A 22,300-nucleotide genomic window follows, 5' to 3' on the forward strand; every position below is an offset into this window, starting at 1 on the left:
CAGTATTTCTGCTAAATCATACTATTTCTGCTTTTCATAAGATTTGTGCCTAATATAGTATTTCTGCTAAATTATAGTATTTGTTCTTTTTATAGGATTTGTGCCTAACATAGTATTTCTGCTAAATTATAGTATTTCTGCTTTTTATACTATTTGTGCCTAATATAGTATTTCTGCTTTTTATAGGATTTGTGCCTAATATAGTATTTCTGCTTTTTGTACGATTTGTGCCTAATATAGTATTTCTGCTTTTTATAGGATTTGTACCTAATATAGTATTTCTGCTTTTTATACTATTTGTGCCTAATATAGTATTTCTGCTAAATTATAGTATTTCTGCTTTTTATAGTATTTGTGCGAAAACATAGTATTTCTACTAAATGTAGTATTTATGCTTAATCATAGTATTTCTATATATATATCTGCCAGGTCCCCAGGCAGCCAATCCTCTCTGAGGACTGAGACATTCAAATTTTCAAATCAGGGCCTGCACGGCTTCCCAGCCAATCATATATGTGTCCTGAGGCATTCAAATTTGCATATTGGGGCCTTCATGGCTTCTAAGCCAGCCAATCATATCTGAGGGCTGAGGAATTCAAATCCACAAATCAGGGCCTGCATGGCTTCCCAGCCAGCCAATCATATATGTGGCCTCAGCCATTCAAATTTGCATATTGGGGAATTCGTGGCTTCTAAGTCAATAAGTCATCCATGTCATATATCTCTAAAAATTCATATTTGAATGATAAATTGTCAACACTTGAAGATTCCCCAATCACTTCTGAACAAAACGGTGTAAGAATGACCGCTCTAGCCCCTACAGTTAGGAAATTATGGTCATTTGTTTGAGGGGAGTCCTCACTATGAGAAATAGACTGCAATAATCCTGTGCCTCTCTGTGCTGCGTGTGTAAAAAGATGCACCTGTTTTGGCGGGAAAACGTAAACAGCCACTCTGATTGGTGGATTTAAATTCGGCAGCTCTCTCCCTCTGTGTGTGTGTGTGTGTGTGTGTGTGTGTGTGTGTGTGTGTGTGTGTGTGTGTGTGTGTTTAGTGGGAGAGAGAGGACCCTGCCCTTATTTGGCAGCATGTCATTGTAGGATTTAAATTTAATATAGTTAGACTGGTTGACTGAATTGGATCTTGTGTGTGTGTCTCTCTGTGCATGTGTGTTTCCTCATGTGTACATATTTGTAATTGTGTGGCTGTCATAAATTTTTTTTCAGATTTTTGTCATTTAACAAGTATATTTGAGGGACCCTCAGCATGTTCAGCATTTTTTCAGCTGTCCATTTTGCTTTTCCAATTTTTCTGTTTAACTTATTACTATTGTGCTAAATCATACTATTTCTGCTATTTTATAAGATTTGTGCTTAATATACTATTTCTGCTTTTATAGGATTTGTGCTTAATATAGTATTTCTGCTTTTTATAAGATTTGTGCTTAATATAGTATTTCTGCTAAATGTAGTATTTCTGATTAATTATAGTTTTTCTACTAAATCATAGTACAGTATTTCTGCTTTTTATGGGATTTGTGCTAAAACAAAGTATTTCTACTAAATGTAGTATTTATGCTTAATCATACCATTTCTGCTTTTTATAGGATTTGTGCTTAATATAGTATTTCTGCTAAATTATAGTATTTCTGCCAAATTATAATATTTGTGCTAAAACATAGTCTTAATTTAAAATTACAATATTCATAGTTCATCACAGTGTCTCTGGTAAATCACAATATTTCTGCTCTGTTGTACTATTTTTCTAAATCATAGTGTTTCTGTAATGTTTAAGTATTTTTGGCTAAATATATTCTTTCTGTTATCTTATACTATTTCTCCTAAATTCTTGTATTTTTGAGAAGTTATCATGTTTCTGGTAAGTTACAATATTTCTGCTAAATTCTGCTATGCTATTGTATCTCTGCCAAGTATTATGTTTCCTCTAAGATATTGCAGTTCTGCTAAGTTATTCCATTTTAGCAAACTTCTTTTGCTTCTGCAAAGTTTTTACAATTTCTGCAACTTTTCAGCTTTTTCAGCTACTTTTTGCATACAGCTTCAGCTTTAAAGCATCCACACTGCATTTTCGCAGGAAATGCAAATTTTTCTAGTTATTATTATTATTCTAGTTGCTTCCGTACACTTTTTGGCACTTAACTACTTCCACAATTTTCAGCCGATTTTCACCGTTCAAATTTTAAACTATTCTGCTATTTCTGCTAATTTACGCTATGATTTTTGCTATTTTTAACTATTATACTTTTTAAAATATTCCACTTTTTTCCTTTAATTTGTCCCATTGAAATGAATGGGAAACTTCAGCAATTCTGCTAAAATTTGCTTGTTTTTGAAACTTAACTACTTCCTCATATTTTCACCTAGAACAACCATTCAAACTTTAAAATGTTCACAAATTATTGGGCTATTCAGGTATGATTCAGCTTTTTCAAATCTTTTACTGTTTTACTTTTATGCCTCTTAAAGTTTTGAGTTGCAAAATTGTGATTTTTCACAAAATACATGTGTTGTTATGGTTGCTATGCTCTTGGCTTCCAGTGTTCCACTGAAGGTTTTGCAATTTTCACTTCATGTCCGAACAACTTCCTGCTACTTGCTCAATTTTCACTCAACTTCCACAAATTATACATCAAAACGTAGGTATTTTTGCTGGCTTTCAGAAAATGTCACCATCATTGTTGTGGGATTTATAGAATTTTTGCAAATCTCCTCAGACTAACACAAGGTCAGAAAACTCTCCATATAAAGTGAATGGAGAGCTTGTTCAAAATCACCGCTGGATTTCTGTAATGAGAGGCATATTCGAATCGTCATATCTCCTTAACGAAGCAAAGTTAAGACATGAGGCTTGTCCCCGAATATCTTCAGACACCCCTGACGCTCACAATTCAAGAATTTCTTTCTCACCTATTACCGTTCTGAAATGAGTTGGACTTGTTTGAGGGTAGGAAATTCGTCCTTCGCTCAGATTTCTTCAGATTTCAAACTGTGGAAATGAACCACTTTTTTCTCTCGTCATAACTTTTTGTTGGATTTCCACAGAGACCTGAAAATTTCCATGACTGTTCACCAAAGCCTGCTGTCTCTTACGGTGAAAGAATGATATCGATACTCCAAATAGATTTCAAGTTACAAAGCGTTGTTTGAGGGCAAGTCAAGGCAGTTTTTGCTTCGCTCTACTCAGTTATGGTGCATTAGAAGTCAAATATCTTTAATAATTCATATTTTAATGATAAATTGTAAACACTGGAAGATTCCCCCATCTCTTCTGAACAAAACGGTGTAAGAATGACCGCTCTAGCCCCTACGGTTTGGAAATTATGGTCATTTGTTTGAGGGGAGTCCTCACTATGAGAAATAGGCTGCAATAATCCTGTGCCTCTCTGTGCTGCGTGTGTAAAAAGAGGCACATGTTTTGGCGGGAAAAAGTACACAGGCTCTCTGATTGGTGGATTCAAATTCAGCAGCTCCCAGGCTGACCTAGAAACGTACTTCTCTCTCCCTGTGCATTTTTTTGCTGATTTTTTTCATTTAACAAGTATATTTGAGGGACCCTCAGCATGTTCAGCATTTTTTCAGCTGTCCATTTTGCTTTTCCAATTTTTCTGTTTAACTTATTACTATTGTGCTAAATAATACTATTTCTGCTATTTTATAAGATTTGTGCCTAATATAGTATTTCTGCTAAATTACAATATTTCTGCTTTTTATACTATTTGTGCTCAAACATAGTATTTCTGCTAAATGTAATGTTTATGCTTAATCATCCTATTTCTGCTTTTTATGGGATTTGTGCTTAATATAGTATTTCTGCTAAATTATAGTATTTCTGCTTTTTATAGTATTTGTGCTAAAACATAGTATTTCTACTAAATGTAGTATTTATGCTTAATCATACTATTTCTGCTTTTTATGGGATTTGTGCCTAATATAGTATTTCTGCTTTTTATAGGATTTTTGCTCAAACATAGTATTTCTACTAAATGTAGTGTTTATGCTTAATCATCCTATTTCTGCTTTTTATAGGATTTGTGCTTAATATAGTATTTCTGCTAAATTATAGTATTTCTGCTTTTTATAGTATTTGTGCTAAAACATAGTATTTCTACTAAATGTAGTATTTATGCTTAATCATAGTATTTCTATATATTTCTGCCAGGTCCCCAGGCAGCCAATCCTCTGTGAGGACTGAGAAATTCAAATTTTCAAATCAGGGCCTGCACGGCTTCCCAGCCAATCATATATGTGTCCTGAGGCATTCAAATTTGCATATTGGGGCCTTCATGGCTTCTAAGCCAGCCAATCATATCTGAGGGCTGAGGAATTCAAATCCACAAATCAGGGCCTGCACAGCTTCCCAGCCAGCCAATCATGTATGTGGGCTCCAGGTATTCAAATTTGCATATTGGGGAATTCGTGGCTTCTAAGTCAACAAGTCATCCATGTCATATATCTCTAAAAATTCATATTTTAATGATAAATTGTCAATACTTGAAGATTCCCCCATCTCTTCTGAACAAAACGGTGTAAGAATGACCGCTCTAGCCCCTATGGTTAGGAAATTATGGTCATTTGTTTGAGGGGAATCCTCACTATGTGAAATAAACTGAAAGAAGCAGGTCTATGTCTCTGTGCTGCGTGTGTAAAACAGATGCACCTGTTTTGGCGGGAAAACGTAAACAGCCTCTCTGATTGGTGGATTCAAATTCAGCAGCTCCCAGGCTGACCTAGAAACTTAGTCCTCTCTCCCTGTGTGTGTGTGTGTGTGTGTGTGTGTGTGTGTGTGTGTGTGTGTGTGTGTGTGTGTGTGTGTGTGTGTTTAGTGGGAGAGAGAGGACCCTGCCCTTATTTGACAGCATGTCATTGTAGGATTTAAATTGAACATAGTTAGACTGGTTGACTGGATTAGAGCCTGTGTTTGTGTGTCCCTCTGTGCATTTGTGTTTCAATAAGTTATTACTATTCTGCTAAATCATAGTATTTCTGGTACTTTTCGGTACTTGTGCTAAATGCAGTATTTCTGCTAAATCATAGTATTTCTGGTACTTTTCGGTACTTGTGCTAAATACAGTATTTCTGCTTTTCATAGGATTTATGCCTAATATAGTATTTCTGCTAAATTATAGTATTTCTGCTTTTTATAGGATTTGTGCCTAACATAGTATTTCTGCTAAATTATAGTATTTCTGCTTTTTATACTATTTGTTCTAAATTATAGTATTTCTGCTTTTTATAGGATTTGTGCTTAATATAGTATTTCTGCTAAATTATAGTTTTTCTTCTTTTTATAGTATTTGTGCTAAAACATAGTATTTCTACTAAATGTAGTATTTATGCTTAATAATAGTATTTCTATATATTTCTGCCAGGTCCCCAGGCAGCCAATCCTCTGTGAGGACTGAGACATTCAAATTTTCAAATCAGGGCCTGCACAGTTTCCCAGCCAATCAAATAAGTGTCCTGAGGCATTCAAATTTGCATATTGGGGCCTTCGTGGCTTCTAAGCCAGCCAATCATATCTGAGGGCTGAGGAATTCAAATCCACAAATCAGGGCCTGCACGGCTTCCCAGCCAGCCAATCACATATGTGGTCTCAGGCATTCAAATTTGCATATTGGGGAATTCGTGGCTTCTAAGTCAACAAGTCATCCATGTCATATATCTCTAAAAATTCATATTTTAATATTAAATTGTCAACGCTTGAAGATTCCCCCATCTCTTCTGAACAAAACGGTGTAAGAATGACCGTTCTAGCCCCTACGGTTAGGAAATTACGGTCATTTGTTTGAGGGGAGTTGTCACTATGAGAAATAGACTGCAAAAATCCTGTGTCTCTCTGTGCTGCTGCGTGTGTAAACAGATGCACCTGTTTTGGTGGGGAAAAGTGCACAGCCTCTCTGATTGGTGGATTCAAATTCACCAGCTCCCAGGCTGACCTAGAAACTTACTTCTCTCTCCCTGTGTGTGTGTGTGTGTGTGTGTGTGTGTGTGTGTGTGTGTGTGTGTGTGTGTGTGTGTGTGTGTGTTTGTGTGTGTGTGTGACAGAGAGAGAGAGAGAGAGAAAGCCTTTTAATGGGATGATCCCATTGTAAGATTCAAATTCAATATATTTAGACTGGTTGACTGAATTGGATCTTGTGTGTGTGTCTCTCTGTGCATGTGTGTTTCCTCATGTGTACATATTTGTAATTGTGTGGCAGTCATAAATTTTTTTGCTGATTTTTGTCATTTAACAAGTATATTTGAGGGAACCTCAGCATGTTCAGCATTTTTTCAGCTGTCCATTTTGCTTTTCCAATTTTTCTGTTTAACTTATTACTATTGTGCTAAATCACACTATTTCTGCTATTTTATAAGATTTGTGCTTAATATACTATTTCTGCTTTTATAGGATTTGTGCTTAATATAGTATTTCTGCTTTTTATAAGATTTGTGCTTAATATAGTATTTCTGCTAAATGTAGTATTTATGCTTAATCATACTATTTCTGCTTTTCATAGGATTTGTGCTTAATATAGTATTTCTGCTAAATTTAGTATTTCTGATTAATTATAGTCTTTCTACTAAATCATAGTACAGTATTTCTGCTTTTTATGGGATTTGTGCTAAAACAAAGTATTTCTACTAAATGTAGTATTTATGCTTAATCATACTATTTCTGCTTTTCATAGGATTTGTGCTTAATATAGTATTTCTGCTAAATTTAGTATTTCTGATTAATTATAGTCTTTCTACTAAATCATAGTACAGTATTTCTGCTTTTTATGGGATTTGTGCTAAAACAAAGTATTTCTACTAAATGTAGTATTTATGCTTAATCATACGATTTCTGCTTTTTATAGGATTTGTGCTTAATATACTATTTCTGCTAAATTATAGTATTTCTGCCAAATTATAATATTTGTGCTAAAACATAGTCTTAATTTAAAATTACAATATTCATAGTTCATCACAGTGTCTCTGGTAAATCACAATATTTCTGCTCTGTTGTACTATTTTTCTAAATCATAGTGTTTCTGTAATGTTTAAGTATTTTTGGCTAAATATATTCTTTCTGTTATCTTATACTATTTCTCCTAAATTCTTGTATTTTTGAGAAGTTATCATGTTTCTGGTAAGTTACAATATTTCTGCTAAATTCTGCTATGCTATTGTATTTCTGCCAAGTATTATGTTTCCTCTAAGATATTGCAGTTCTGCTAAGTTATTACATTTTAGCAAACTTCTTTTGCTTCTGCAAAGTTTTTACAATTTCTGCAACTTTTCAGCTTTTTCAGCTACTTTTTGCATACAGCTTCAGCTTTAAGCATCCACACTGCATTTTCGCAGGAAATGCAAATTTTTCTAGTTATTATTAAGTGTGCCTATGCGAAGGCACACTTATTACTATTGCTCGGATTTATTATTATTATTATTATTCTTTTTCCGCCTGAAATTTTGGACCGTAACTCATCCCACAGTTTTGACACAAGCTTCATATATGTTATATCATTTTGTGCGGCTGGATCAGGAATGAGTTGCTATGCCTTTTGGTGTTTATTACTTCTATAGTTTTTTAAATATGAATATTTTAATGCAAGTTTTTGCCCATTGGAATGAATGGGAACGAACGAAAGTGAAACTTAACTTACTTTGTGGTGTGTTTGCTCACTCACTTAATTTGTGGTGTGTTGGCTCACTCTAGTGGTATGTCCCCGTATTTGGATTACCATAATGACGACAATATCAACGGCGCGCACAGCGTCGGTGCTTTCAGGAACCATTGGAATTCTTAAGGTTGCACGAAGCATTGAATAGTTACGGTAACGGCAAGGGTGTATGCTTGGTGGAAAACTGCATATCCCACAATTCAAAGCACGCCTCTACCAGTCAAACAATGGCGGCTGCCACTTGGTTTAATATATTCCTCTTATTTGTGTTTCTAGGTCACAAAGTAAACTTTTAAGATATTTTCAGGTGAGAATGTGGGTGTGTAAACGTCAAATATCTGCTCGTTTTGTCAAAACATCCCATATTGGCAACAGATTTTTCACGATGTTGCGCCGCTTCACTCAAAAGCACCCAGGCTTGGCTTTCAGTGAGGCGTCTCTAACTCCTTTCATCCCCGATAGCTCCGCAAACAGTCTTTGTCTTAGCTGGACTTATTTTTCGTTTATATGGGCCGATGATGCTGGTCGATGAGGAAAAACTAACTGAGTTGTTTGGTAGTGGCTAACGCGGAGCTAGCTAGCCACCGGTATGTGTCTCTTTCCCCTCATATGTGGGGAAAGAAACATGTGAGGCGGCCGCCGATCGACCGGTTTTCAGGTGAGAATGTAGGTGTGTAAACGTCAAATATCTGCTCGTTTTGTCAAAACATCCCATATTAGCAACAGATTTCTCACGATGTTGCTGCTAGCCGGCTAGCTAGTTCGGCTAGCCGGCTAGCTAGCTCGGCTAGCTAGCGCCGCTTCGCTCAAAAGCACCCAGGCTTGGCTTTCAGTGAGGCGTCTCTAACTCCTTTCACCCCCGATCGCTCCGCAAACAGTCTTTGTCTTAGCTGGACTTATTTTTCGTTTATATGGGCCGATGATGCTGGTCGATGTGGAAAAAATAACTGAGTTGTTCATATACCGGTGGCTAGCTAGCTCCGCGTTAGCCACCGGTATATGTCTCTTCCCCTCGTATGCGGGGAAAGAAACACCGATCGACCGGTGGTGGCTAACGCGGAGCTCAATCGTGGATAAGGGAAACCCAATGCAGGAGAAGCAGGCGGCTGGTGAACTGAATTTCAGGTAAGACGTTATTAACTGCACTCTATTTGGGTCAGATATAAACCGAGTTTAGGTGTAGTTTATTTTCGTTGTGCTGACAGTTACAATAACTGTACTGTGTGCTAGCACGACGGAGTTTCTATACAGCTGTGCGCGCTAAGTTACTGATGTTGAACTTTATGACAGCCTCCCCTATTTTCAGGCGAGAATGTAGGGGTGTAAACTTCAAATATCTGCTCGTTTTATCAAGAAGTCCCATATTTTATCAAGAAGTCCCATATCTCTCACGATGTTACTGCTAGCGCCGCATGGCAGCTAGCTGGCTAGGGCGGGTTGGCTGACACCTAGGCCGGGCTGACTGATACCCAGGCCGGCTCACGCTCACGTTTCACCGCCGCATGGCAGCTAGCCGGCTAGCTGGCTAGCGCGGCTTGGCTGCCACCCAGGTCGGGCTGGCTGACACCCAGGCTGGGCTGGCTGACACCCAGGCCCGCTCACGCTGTCGTGTTATTTTTCATTTATATGGGCTGGTGATTCAGTATGAGTGTCTGGTGAACTGAATGTCAGGTAAGACGTTATGTATATGTAAGGTAGTGACTGGAATAAGTCACAAGGTGTCGCTGTTGAGCTGCATATATGTTGTAAATTTTAGCAATTTTGACCATTTGTCCTCTGCAGGACACCGTAGTTCAGATTTCTCGTTCGCGTGGGCGCCATCTTGGTTCAGTGTTTACTGTGATGTGCAAAGGTAAGCACTGTCAGTGGCGAACTGCATTGGTTTTGTTTAAAAATAAGTGTTCCACTGTGTAAAATAGCGGTTTGTCATTTAAGCCGAGCAAATATTTTGTTTATTGAGAGGTTCATGTATTGTCTGATGAGAGTATGAGACAAAGATATACTTTTCTTTCTTACTCTCATATAAAATATTTAGCTTTTATTAAATAGTTATCTGAATCTTACAACCAAAGTTTGTATAATAATACACAAGATTGGCTGTAGACCATTGTTAATCATTCAGAACACTGTGTAAAAATAACAAAAAGTGAATGAAAAGTGCATAAATATTTATTTTACGTGTTTGATGTGTGTGGCAGGGCGTGGTCTGCAGTGCCGCTGCAGGGGAGGTGGACCCACCTCAGCGGCATCTGCAATCACGCCTCTCAGGTGTAAAGTCTGTGCTCTCTCTGCTTTTTTTTTTTTTTTTTTTTTTTTTTGTGTATGTGTCGGGCTATGAGATGAAAAGCTACAGCCGGCTGTGTGGGTACAGCAACTATGTGTGAAAAGTGGTCCATAACGTAATGCTTCAAAGTGTGTTCATGCAAACATTGTCAGGTCTGCTTATGAACCTCTGCGCACAGCGTCTACAAATTGGGGCTGTACGAAGTCACCTCATCTTTACACAAAACTGTAAGCTGTCATCTGTGAGGCGCGAGCGGTGTTTGGTTTTACCATAGTCATGGTGGAGAATGGCTGCTCCGGTGAGTTTTGCTCTCTGTAGCCGTTTGAATGGCAAACTATACTGATTAGCGGCGGCATAGGCACACTTAAAATTTCTTCAGAAATTTTCGCTTTCTAGTTATTATTATTATTCTTTTTCCGCCTGAAATTTTGGACCTTAACTCGCCCCACAGTTTTGAGACAAGGTTCACATATGATATATCATTGTGTGCGGCTGGAGCTGGAATGAGTTGCTATGACTTTTGGTGTTTATTACTTCTATAGTTTTTTAAATATGAATATTTTAATGCAAGTTTTTTCCCATTGAAATGAATGGAGAACTAGAAAAAATTGCATTTCCTGCGAAAATGCTGTGTGGATGCCTTACGCTGAAGATTTCTGCTGAAAAAAGCAGAAAAAGTTGAAAAAACAAAAAACATTGCCCTGAGCGAGATTCGAACCTGGCCTTTCTGATCTATAGGCGGCGTCTCACCTTACTGGACCAAACTGATTCTTACAAAGAAGAGGTGGAGAGACTGACAATTCTGGTGAAATTAGCAGAAGCTGCTTAGTATTGTGCTAATAAGAGGTGAAAAGGCTAAACATTTAGCAGAAAAGAGGTGAATCAGAAGAAGTTCTGCTGAAAAGAGGTAAAGAAGCAAAAAGATGAGTTGAAAAGAGGTGTAGAAGTGCTTGCTGAAGATGGCTGTATGTGTAATGACACACTGGAGAGTGTCAAGAAAGCAGAGCGCATGCAAGCAGGGAACATGTGTAGCAACTGTCACAGGTAGGATTCGAAACTCTGCCCCCAGGTCTCACGGCAGCTGCCCTACCCTCTGAGCCAAATGAGTTCTGGTCTCAAGCAAATATATGATGAGAGAGAAAATGTGCACTGTGGAGCAGAAGCTCAAATTAGCAGAAAAGAGGTGAAGAGGAAGAACTTTGTTGTGAAATGAGGTAAAGAAACTGAAATTTGTGCTTAAAACAAGTGAAAAAGCTGAACTCTGAAATCCTGCTAAAACAGTAGTAGAGGCTGATATTTTTCAGCTACTCACTGAGCCAAACTGGTTCTCACGTAACTGAAAAAAGGTGGAAAAGCTTAAAATTCTAATGAAAACAGCAGAAGAGGCTAAGTGCACTGTGGAGCAGGAGCTCTAATTAGCAGAAAAGAGGTGAAGAGGAATAATTTCTGCTGAAAAGAGGTAAAGAAGCAAAAAGCCGAGTTGAAAAGAAGTGTAGAAGCAGAAGTGCTTGCTGAAGATGGCTGTATGTGTAATGACACACTGGAGAGTGTCAAGAAAGCAGAGCGCATGCAAGCAGTGAACATGTGTAGCAGCTGTCACAGGTAGGATTCGAACCTCTGCCACCGGGTCTCACGACAGATGCCCTACCCTCTGAGCCAAATGAGTTCTGGTCACAAGCAAAGATATGATGAGAGGGAAAATGTGCACTGTGGAGCAGCAGCTCAAATTAGCAGAAAAGAGGTGAAGAGGAAGAACTTTGTTGTGAAATGAGGTAAAGAAACTGAAATTTGTGCTTAAAACAAGTGAAAAAGCTGAACTCTGAAATCCTGCTAAAACAGCAGAAGAGGCTGATATTTTTCAGCTACTCATTGAGCCAAACTGGTTCTCACGTAACTGAAAAAAGGTGGAAAAGCTTAAAATTCTAATGAAAACAGCAGAAGAGGCTGAGTGCACTGTGGAACAGAAGCTCAAATTAGCAGAAAAGAGGTGAAAACAGCAGAAGAGGGTGAGATTTGTGCTGATAAGAGGTGAAACTGCGGAACCAATCAGAGGTACTGCTTCTGTCTGCTTCATCAGGCTGTGTACTTGTATGTATTTCTGCCATAGACTGTTAACCAGAATCTGAGGTCCATATTAGAAAAGCTGCTAAAATCATTAAACTTTGCAGAATTGTAATAAATTATCAATATGAATTACCGGTCTGTGATAGTGTATAAATTTGTAGTTAAAAAAAAAACATGTGGGCCAAGGTGGAATCGAACCCACGACCTCTGGTCTGAAGAGCGGTGTCATTACCAATCGCGCCACCTCTAAGGGGGCGGGCGCTTTGAAAAAAAGGGTGATGAGGAGTCAGAATTAGATCGCGGTGAGACGCGAAAAACGCCGTTTTTTGGAGTTACAAAACGTCGTGTAACTCAAAAACTAGGTGGGATAGAAGCATAATTCTTGCACTGGGTGAATCAGCGGACTTTGGTGTACTTTGACTGCGATTTACATAGCTCTTTGTATCTCCGTCGCGGAGATATGACGAGAGAAGAAACGGCTTCATTTTCGGAATTTGAAAAATGAGAGGAGGACAGATTTCCACCCCTCAAACAAGTCTAACTCATCTCAGAACGGTAATAGGTGAGAAAATAATTCTTGAATTGTGAGTGTCAGGAGTGTCTGAAGATATACAGGGACAAGCCTCATGTCTTAACTTTGCTTCGTTAAGGAGATATGACGATTTGAAAATGCCTTCAGTTTCAGTATTTCAGCTCTGAGTTTCACAACCTCCCCATAGACTTTGAATGGGGAGTTTTTAGACCATGTGTCACTTCGAGGCAAATTGTGAAAAAAACGTAACTCTCACAATAATTATAGTGACACTGTCTTAAAGCCAGCAAAAATACCTACGTTTTGATGTATAATTTGTGGAAGTTGAGTGGAAATTGAGCGAGTAGCAAGGAGTTGTTCAGACATGAAGAGAAAATTCAGAACGGACGAGTGTGCAGTGGGAGTTAATTGCATAGCAACCATAGCAACACATGTATTTTCTGAAAAATCACAAAGTTGTAACTGAAAACTTAAAGAGTCATTACATGAAAACGGTAACAGATATGAAAAAGCTGAATCACACAGGAATAGCCCAATCATCTGAGAACGTTTTAAAGTTTGAATGGAGTTTCTAGGTGAAAGTATGAGGAAGTAGTTAAGTTTCAAAGACAAGCAAGTTTTAGCAGAATTGTAGAAGTTTCCCATTCATTTCAATGGGACAAATTAAAGGAAAAAAGTGTAATATTTTAAAAAGTATAATAGTAATAAGTACCAAAAGATATAGCAGTCGAAAGCAGAAATAGCAGAACAGTTTAGAGTTTGAATGGTAAAAATCGGCTGAAAACTGAGGGAGTAGTTAAGCGGCAAAGAAACGGAGCAACTAGAATAATAAAGGATAAAGAATAAAGAGAAACAGGATCTCAATAGTGTGGATGCCTACGGCATCCACCCAACAAGAAAACTTCATTTGTGGTGTGCTGGCTCACTCTAGTGGTATGTCGGGAGTAATGCGAGGCGGCCGCTGTGTCCCTGTGGACGCTTTTATTTTGTATAACTACCGGAAGTAGTTCCTGTGTACTGACGCTAGCTGGGTAGCTAGCGCCGCGTCGCTTAAAAAGCAGCCGGGCTTGTCTTAAACTTAAGAGGCTGACACTCGCTAAACCACCCGATCGCTCGCCAAGCGACTGTTTCACACTGGACTTATTTTTCGTTTATATGGGCCGATGATGCTGGTCGATGAGGAAAAACTAACTGAGTTGTTTGGTGGTGGCTAACGCGGAGCTAGCTAGCCACCGGTATGTGTCTCTTTCCCCTCATATGTGGGGAAAGAAACATGTGAGGCGGCCGCCGATCGACCGGTTTTCAGGTGAGAATGTAGGTGTGTAAACGTCAAATATCTGCTCGTTTTGTCAAAACATCCCATATTAGCAACAGATTTCTCACGATGTTGCTGCTAGCCGGCTAGCTAGTTTGGCCGGCCGGCTAGCTAGCTCGGCTAGCTAGCGCCGCTTCGCTCAAAAGCACCCAGGCTTGGCTTTCAGTGAGGCGTCTCTAACTCCTTTCACCCCCGATCGCTCCGCAAACAGTCTTTGTCTTAGCTGGACTTATTTTTCGTTTATATGGGCCGATGATGCTGGTCGATGTGGAAAAAATAACTGAGTTGTTCATATACCGGTGGCTAGCTAGCTCCGCGTTAGCCACCGGTATATGTCTCTTCCCCTCGTATGCGGGGAAAGAAACACCGATCGACCGGTGGTGGCTAACGCGGAGCTCAATCGTGGATAAGGGAAACCCAATGCAGGAGATGCAGGCGGCTGGTGAACTGAATTTCAGGTAAGACGTTATTAACTGCACTCTATTTGGGTCAGATATAAACCGAGTTTAGGTGTAGTTTATTTTCGTTGTGCTGACAGTTACAATAACTGTACTGCGTGCTAGCTAGCACGACGGAGTTTCTATACAGCTGTGCGCGCTAAGTTACTGATTTTGAACTTTATGACAGCCTCCCCTATTTTCAGGCGAGAATGTAGGGGTGTAAACTTCAAATATCTGCTCGTTTTATCAAGAAGTCCCATATTTTATCAAGAAGTCCCATATCTCTCACGATGTTACTGCTAGCGCCGCATGGCAGCTAGCTGGCTAGGGCGGCTTGGCTGACACCTAGGCCGGGCTGACTGATACCCAGGCCGGCTCACGCTCACGTTTCACCGCCGCATGGCAGCTAGCCGGCTAGCTGGCTAGCGCGGCTTGGCTGCCACCCAGGCTGGGCTGGCTGACACCCAGGCCCGCTCACGCTGTCGTGTTATTTTTCATTTATATGGGCTGGTGATTCAGTATGAGTGTCCGGTGAACTGAATGTCAGGTAAGACGTTATGTATATGTAAGGTAGTGACTGGAATAAGTCACAAGGTGTCGCTGTTGAGCTGCATATATGTTGTAAATTTTAGCAATTTTGACCATTTGTCCTCTGCAGGACACCGTAGTTCAGATTTCTCGTTCGCGTGGGCGCCATCTTGGTTCAGTGTTTACTGTGATGTGCAAAGGTAAGCACTGTCAGTGGCGAACTGCATTGGTTTTGTTTAAAAATAAGTGTTCCACTGTGTAAAATAGCGGTTTGTCATTTAAGCTGAGCATATATTTTGTTTATTGAGAGGTTCATGTATTGTCTGATGAGAGTATGAGACAAAGATATACTTTTCTTTCTTACTCTCATATAAAATATTTAGCTTTTATTAAATAGTTATCTGAATCTTACAACCAAAGTTTGTATAATAATACACAAGATTGGCTGTAGACCATTGTTAATCATTCAGAACACTGTGTAAAAATAACAAAAAACAAAAAGTGAATGAAAAGTGCATAAATATTTATTTTACGTGTTTGATGTGTGTGGCAGGGCGTGGTCTGCAGGGGAGGTGGACCCACCTCAGCGGCATCTGCAATCACGCCTCTCAGGTGTAAAGTCTGTGCTCTCTCTGCTTTTTTTTTTTTTTTTTTTTTTTTTGTGTATGTGTCGGGCTATGAGATGAAAAGCTACAGCCGGCTGTGTAGGTACAGCAACTATGTGTGAAAAGTGGTCCATAACGTAATGCTTCAAAGTGTGTTCATGCAAACATTGTTGGGTCTGCTTATGAACCTCTGCGCACAGCGTCTACAAATTGGGGCTGTACGAAGTCACCTCATCTTTACACAAAACTGTAAGCTGTCATCTGTGAGGCGCGAGCGGTGTTTGGTTTTACCATAGTTCATGGTGGAGAATGGCTGCTCTGCTGAGTTTTGCTCTCTGTAGCTGTTTGAATGGCAAACTATACTGATTAGCGGCGGCATAGGCACACTTAAAATTTCTTCAGAAATTTTCGCTTTCTAGTTTCATTTACTCTTTCTAAATATACATTGTCAACACATATTTCTACTTCGATGTTTTTCTTTTGGTTTCCAAACAACATAAATTTGGTTTTATCTAGATTCAATGATAATTTATTTATATCAAACCACTTCTTTAATATCGTTAATTCCTGTGTGATCATCTCCAAAACCTGTGGCAACTCCACACCTGAACACAGTATATTTGTGTCATCTGCAAATATTACAAACTTTAAAATCTCCGATACTCTGCAGATATCATTTAAGTACATAATAAACATTTTTGGACCCAGTACTGAACCTTGAGGTACTCCACAAGCTATATCCATCAAATTAGATTTATATTCATTTATTTGTACATATTGTTGCCTATTCCCTACATAGCTTTTTAACCATTCCAAAACCACTCCCCTAAACCCGTACTTTTCCAGTTTTTTTTAATAGAATTTCATGATTCACAGTATCAAACGCCTTCTTTAGATCTAAGAAAACTCCGAGCGCATACCTCTTATTATCCATACATTCCGTTATCTTTTCCATTAAATCTATCAGTGCCAAAGCTGTTGATCTGTTGTTTCTGAACCCATACTGACTATCTGTCATTAATTCATATTTTTCCACAAAACTGTCAAATCTTTTTATGAAGAGTTTTTCCAGTATCTTAGAGAACTGGGAGAGTATTGACACTGGTCTATAGTTTGTAAAATGATGTCTTTCACCAGTTTTGTAAATGGGAATAACTTTAGCAACTTTCATTTTTTGTGGAAAAACTCCTTTTTGAAACGACAAGTTGAATATATATTTTAATGGTTTTACGATACCATCAATAACTGTCTTTACCGTTACCATATCAATATCATTCCAGTCTGTACTGGTTTTGTTCTTAAGTCCTCTAACTATGTCATAAATCTCTTTCTCTTCCACTGCTCTTAAAAACATTGAGCTACTATTCCTTTCAATATTTTCACCAGTGTCCCTTTCTATTCCATCAACCTTTATTTCTTCTGCCAGTTTTGGCCCTATGTTTACGAAGAATTCATTAAAGCCATTTACTATCTCCTCCATGTTATTAATACTTCTTGTCCCTTCTATAAAGTACCCAGGGTAATCATTATTCCTTGTTTCATTTTTGATTATTCTGTTTAATACATTCCATATATCTCTTGTGTTATCTTTATTGTGTTCTAACCTTTTAATGTAATACTCTCTTTTACAGGATCTCATTATATTAGTTAATTTATTTTTGTAAGTTTTATACTTCATTTCAGTTTCTATTGTTCTCTCTTTTATGAATTCTCGATATAGGGTATTCTTTTTTTTGCTGGCATTTTGTAGTCCTTTTGTCATCCATGGTCTTCCTGCATAGTTGTGTTTCCTATTGATTTCAATTACTGGGCAGTTTTTATCAAGTAATGTGTTAAATGTTCTTAAAAATCCTTCGTAAGCTTTATTAACTTCTGTTTGTTCATATACAATATTCCAATCTTGCTTTAAAAGTTCATTTCTAAGACAATTTAAGGTCTTCTCTGTTCTTATTCTTTTGTAAATAATCTTATGTCCATCGTTGTTCACTTTATAATGGCAATTATACGATGCAAAGATCACTTATATCATAGATTAACAGCCCACTTTTTATCTTTCCTTCTATTATATTTGTAAATATATTATCTAATAGAGTTGCACAATGAGATGTTATTCTGGTCGGTCTTGTTATCAGTGGAAATAAACCGATGCTGTACATGGAATCAATAAATTCTTCTGTACTCTTATTATGATTTGGATTCAATAAGTCAATATTAAAGTCCCCACAAATAAACATTCTTTTCTGATTTATATTTGTAAATAAGTCCTCCATATTATCCTTAAATATCTCAATCTTAGATCCTGGTGTTCTATATATACAACTGACTCATTAACACTCGATTCAGTAAAAAGAATCAAATTTACCATCACTACCCAACATCAGAGGAGCTACAGGGAGTGCAGCCTGATGTGCTTCACAGAGTCGTGGCTAACTGCGCTAACTCCGGACTCACACGTAAACATGGATGGTGTCACTACCCGATCCGTACCGGAAACCCGATCGGTACCCCGCATGCGCGAAAGGTTTCTACTTCCAGTCGTAGCGTTTTACGATAGTTATGGGTCAGAGTATCTGTTAAGATGTTAAGAATAACAAGTATATCTTAAAATGTTTGCAATAATGAAGCATTTCAGTACAATGTAGACAAAAACGAAAAATAAAAAGATAGTGACGGATCAGGACTCCCGATCCTTACTGCGCATGTGTAAAGTCTGACCGTACAAATCGAGTCTACCCGATCCGTAACGCGCATGTGCAGATGTTTTCTTCTTCTTCTGTTCGTTTAATGGCAGTGTACTCCCCAGTGTACGAGGATACCGCCACCTGCTGACCGAGCGAATAAACCCTATTATAAACTGAATTAGCGTCATTACAAACGTGTGTTAATTTTGATTTAATGATAGTCGAGTGTGTTTATGCTTGTCTGTGAGGAGAGGATTGTTGGAATAGTGATGATGATGTGCGCTATCACTGTCAATTGTCAGTAAACACTTCATCTGGCTGATGAATCTACACGTGAGATATTACAAAGTCTGCATTATTAACTCTGTCATTAGGTGCCATTCTCCTTATTTTACGGCGCTGTTGCTCAATCGGGGGACACTCTCTGTTGAGGAGAAAAGCATGAATTTCTTTGTATACGGATTATCCATTGTTTAAATGTCCCGGGCAGTCGAAAAGGAGGCAGAGCTGTTGAGAAATGCTAGGAGCTAACTGTATCATTCAAATATATTGAATGTCGCAATGTTGGCAAAGAGAGGAAGTGACGTAAGATTCGCGCATGCGGGGTACCGATCGGGTTTCCGGTACGGATCGGGTAGTGACAGATGGTTTTCATCTGATCCAGGCCGACAGAACAGCGGAGAGTGGTAAGAAGAGAGGAGGGGGTCTGGCTGTGTTTGTGAACGATAGATGGTTTAACTCTGGGCATTTATCTATCAAAGAGACGCTATGCTGTAAGGACATTGAGCTGCTAGCAGTTAGCATGAGACCGTACTATCTACCACGAGAGTTTACACATGTGATTATGATAGCTGTGTATGTCCCGCCCTCTGCTAGTGCTGCAGCAGCCTGTGAGGTCCTGCACACTGTAACCAGCAGACTCCAAACACAGCACCCTCAGGCCCTTTTCCTGATCTCTGGGGACTTTAATCACATCTCCCTGTCCTCCACTCTCCCCACCTTCACCCAGTATGTCAGCTGCTACACCAGAGACAATAAAACATACAGCTCATCACCTCTCCCTCCCCTGGGGGGCTCAGATCACAATCTGGTTCATCTCCAGCATGTGTATAAACCTCTAGTACACAGAGAACCAGTTGTGAAACACACAGTAAGGAAATGTTCAGCACAGACTGAAGAGGCCCAGAGGGACTGTTTCCATTCTACTGTGTGGGACAGCCTCTGCAGCCCCCTGGAGGATGACCTCAACAGCATCACAGACTGCATTACAGATTACATGAACTTCTGTGTGGACAACACCGTACCCATCAAAAAGGTACGGTGTTTTTCTAACAACAAGACATGGATAAATCCTGAAATTAAGGCTCTTCTCAAGGAGAAGAAGAGTCTTTAGATCTGCAGACAAACAGGAGCTGAGAGTTGTTCAGAAGAAGCTGAATTAGAAGATAAGGCAAGGAAAGGGAAACTACAGGAGGAAGATGGAAGAGCAGCTGCAACAGGACAACATCAGAGGGGTTTGGAACAGCCTGAAGACAATCTCAGGACAAAAACCGACCCCCCAGGCTGCAGGAGACCTGGGGTGGGTGAATGACCTAAATAAATATTTGAATAGGTTTGATCAAACACCCACCCCTCCCACAGCATCGTCCCCCCTGCTGCAATCTCCTTCATCTTCAGGGACTGCCTGTCCTTCATCTCAGGACTTCACACCTCTCAGCTTCACACCTCCCAGCTCCCAGTCGTTACACCCACCCCCACACACCCCATGAGCTTCGCAAGATCAAGGTGTGGAAGGCTGCAGGTCCAGATGGCGTCAGCTCCAGGCTCCTGAGATGCTGCGCAGATGAACTGTGTGGCATCCTAGGATATCTGTTCAACCTGAGCCTGTCACTGGGGAAAGTACCACAGCTGTGGAAGACCTCCTGTGTGGTACCGGTACCAAAGACCTCCCATCCCAAGGACCTCAGCAGCTACAGGCTGGTAGCCCTGACATCGCATCTGATGAAGACCCTCGAGAGGTTGGTTCTAAACCATCTGCGCCCCCTGGTGAGGTCTTCATTGGATCCGCTGCAGTTTGCTTACCAGCCTGGCACTGGGGTGGAGGACGCCATAATCTACCTCCTGCACCGAGCTCTGACTCACCTGGAGAAGCCTGGAAGCACTGTGAGGATCATGTTCTTTGATTTCTCCAGTGCTTTCAACACCATCCAGCCACGACTTCTGAGAGACAAGCTGGAGCTATCAGGAGTGGACCACCACATGTCCCAGTGGATACTGGACTACCTCACAGAACGCCCACAGTATGTGAGGACACAGAGCTGTGTCTCTGATACGCTGGTCTGCAGTACGGGGGCCCCACAGGGAACTGTGCTGGCACCGTTCCTCTTCACCCTCTACTCTGAGACCTCTCCATCAACTCCCCACGCTGCCACCTACAGAAGTTCTCTGACGACTCTGCCATAGTCGCCTCATCACAGGTGAGGACGACTCAGAGTACAGACAGTGGACTCTGGACTTTGTAGACTGGTGTCAGCAGAACCACCTGCTGATCAACACCGGGAAAACCAAGGAGTTGGTGGTGGACTTCCGGAGACGCAGACCCACCACACTGACACCGGTGAACATCCAGGGAGTGGACATTGAGATAGTGGACTCTTATAGGTACCTGGGTGTTCACCTGAATAATAAACTGGACTGCAGCCACAACACCGATGCTCTTTACAGGAAGGGTCAGAGCAGACGCTACCTGCTGAGGCGGCTGAGGTCATTTGGAGTCCAGGGAGCGCTTTTAAAGACCTTCTATGACTCTGTGGTGGCATCTGTCATTCTTTACAGTGTTGTATGTTGGCGCAGCAGTTTATTGGCAGCTGAGAGGAAGAGGCTGGATAAACTCATTAGGAAGGCCAGCTCTGTTCTGGGATGCACCCTGGACCCAGTGCAGGTGGTGGAGACTAGGGATGGGTATCGTTTAGGTTTGATCCGATACCGGTGCCAAATCGGTACTTTTGAAACGGTGCCGGTGCTTAAACGGTGCTCAAACCGGTGCTTAAAGAATGGAGAACACAAAATTGGTCCAAAAACCTCCCATGTTCAGCTGTTTTTTTGTAAAAAGATAACCGTGTTAGCCTTTTCTGCAGCTATGGGGCATATATGGTATCACTCTTGGCTGGAAGCAGTGCTTAAACAATGGAAAAAACACAAACTTTGTCCAAAAACCTCTCATGTTTAGCTGTTTCCCTCTTTTTCTTTGGTCATTTTAGCCTTTTTGGCCAGGGTGAAGGGAGCATCTGCCATCAAACAAGAAGACAGCCGCATGTAGCTATGATGATGTTTGCTAGTTCACCTTACATGCATTAATGTAATAACGTGGTTAGCCTACTCAACGTAAATTACACACGAACAACATTAAGCTACTCACGCAGAGAAGAACGGCTGCTGCTGCATCATCATCCTCATCATTTCTGCTACACTGGCAGGGCTAGGGGCCAGGACTCTCCTCTTCGGGTTCTTGGGGGATGTTGCTAACTCTGGGTCTGATAACAGGCAACCCACCCGCAGTAGATGTGCTTGGTGTGAGGTCTCGCAGCAAGCTATCAAATACGGCGCATTTCTCGGCTTTTAAAAAAACAAAACGCTATGCGTCGCCAGGTGTTTCATCGGATTCGAGGTGTTACCTCCTTTGACAGTATCACAGTATCAGCTTAAAGCACTTGTTGCAGGCTGCTGAGTTTGCATCTTTTGCTGTGAAGTACAGCCAGACTTTGACCGCTTCGCCTTGGACTTTTTTAATCTGTAGCTCTGCTCTAAAAGAACGTACGTACCTAGCCCCGCCTACTATCCTTGGAAACGTAAAATGATTGGCTAGAAGTGTATCACAGCTCAGGAAAATAAAGCACCGAAATGTGCGCTGCTTTTCAGTCTGGTTACTACCGTTTATGTCAGAACCGGTGCCATCATGGCACCGGACACCGGTACCCATCCCTTGTGGAGACAGAAGGACTCTGGCCAAAATAACATCTCTGATGGACAGAGTCTCCCAGCCCATGCATGTACATGTTGCTGAACTGCAGAGGTCCTTCAGTGACAGAGTGCTGCATCCTCGATGCATGAAGGAGCGTTTCTACAGGTCCTTCCTCCCTGCAGCTGTCAGACTGTGCAATCAGAACTGCTCCCAACAAACAC

The sequence above is a fragment of the Maylandia zebra genome, linkage group LG3 (assembly GCF_041146795.1).
Source record: "Maylandia zebra isolate NMK-2024a linkage group LG3, Mzebra_GT3a, whole genome shotgun sequence".
In the NCBI taxonomy this organism is placed as follows: Eukaryota; Metazoa; Chordata; class Actinopteri; order Cichliformes; family Cichlidae; genus Maylandia; species Maylandia zebra.